Source organism: Mus caroli, chromosome 6 (genome assembly GCF_900094665.2).
Source record: "Mus caroli chromosome 6, CAROLI_EIJ_v1.1, whole genome shotgun sequence".
Classification (NCBI taxonomy): Eukaryota; Metazoa; Chordata; class Mammalia; order Rodentia; family Muridae; genus Mus; species Mus caroli.
In genome coordinates this window covers 92,620,634-92,622,136 of record NC_034575.1, presented here as the reverse complement: position 1 = coordinate 92,622,136, position 1,503 = coordinate 92,620,634, and the positions used below count along the sequence as shown (strand labels likewise).

General features: G+C 39.4%; 1 long non-coding RNA gene across 1 annotated transcript in view; it reads right to left on the bottom strand.

The window, feature by feature from the left end:
• The window catches only part of LOC115031341, a 6,872-nt gene extending 6,576 nt beyond the window's left edge, over positions 1-296 (bottom strand). Inside the window, exon 1 of the long non-coding RNA XR_003836978.1 lies at positions 177-296. This is a non-coding gene — a long non-coding RNA (uncharacterized LOC115031341). The remainder of the gene's footprint in view (positions 1-176) is intronic.
• Positions 297-1,503: the final 1,207 nt, after the last annotated feature.

The following is a 1,503-nucleotide window of genomic DNA, read 5'->3' as shown; positions in this document are numbered from 1 at the left end:
CGTTTAAATTTTAACTTCTACTTCATCGATGGACACTGACCCACCTAGTTCAGAATATGTCCTGTTAAACGAAACCTTTCCTCCTCCCACTCAAAGCCCTTCTGACTGCTGCTAATGCAAGAACAAAGCCAATAGTACAGTCTGAAACATGGGTGTAATATTTGAAGTGGACTTACTCGTGTAGTCTTAATCTTGTTGCCTGTAGCACACATCCATCCAGAATTGTCAGGGAGTGTCTTACATTCTTCTCCTTCTAGGCAGGGCTCCATCTCACACCACCATTTCCCAATTACTATGGAGGCTGTGTAGAAACAGGAAACAACTGTATTTGTACTTTGCCAAATAACCCTGTATTCTGATGTGGCATCCCTCCACCAGTTTTAATGTTCTCTGCAGCAAGGAGGCCTACCTCCATCTGCGAAGATTGGATGGAAATGACTCATCAAGAAAACCAGTATTGTAATGCAAACACAATGATGTCATCTGGCTTCTTATGCACCATGCTGTCCAAAGATGCTTCATATAATTAAAAAATGAGGAATGGGGACACTTTTCAATTGACACTTTTGTGTCAATCTGTCTGAGAGAGGGTCTTGCTGTCTAGCTCTTTCTGGCCTGANACTTGCTGTGTGGGGGATTTACTCTCCGATTTTGAGGGATTTTGACTCACTACTTTTTGTAGACCTGGGACACTGTGCTACCTCTTTCCAGTTAAAGGGACAAAGAGCTGAGTATTCTTCAAAATGACTGACGTGTTCTTTTTAGGAAGGCCAGTTTATCCACCCAGAATTAGGTTTATCCCTTAGCCCAGGGCTGTGGAGAATTTCAAAGCCTTAGGAAAAAAAAAGAACTAAAAGCACAGAAGCAAAGTTGTAAAGTACAAATGAAGAGTAACGATAAAGGAAAGTTCACTCCTTTGGAGTCAAAAGGACAGCTGGCACTGGTTGTGGGTTTCCCTTCATATGTTTCATAAGCCATGAGAAGAACATGGGTACGAGCCAAACCATCTCAAATGAAATTGTNTTTTTTAGGATTGTATCAAGGATGGCCATAAGACACTGGTTATATATACATATATATGTGTATATATATACATATATATATATATATGTGTGTGTGTGTGTGTATTGTGTATTTTATTATTATGATATGTATATTATATATATGAACACACATGAATATATTACATTTTTATACTGAGACTTTATAAAACTCTGAGTGAAAAACAAGTATCGTGTTAGCTCCTCACAAATGTGCCTGCGTCAAAAATCTTAAACTAGTGNCCTGGAGANATGGCTCAATGGTTAAGTACACTTGTTGCTCTTGCAGAGAGCCTGGGGTTTAGTTCCCAGCACCCATATAGTGGCTCACAACCATCCAAACCTNCAGCTCTAGGAGATTCAATGTTCTTTTCTATCTTCAGTAGGANCAGTCATGCAAATAGTACACACACATGCATGCAGGACAACACTAATTTGCATNAAATAAAAGTTAGTAAATCCC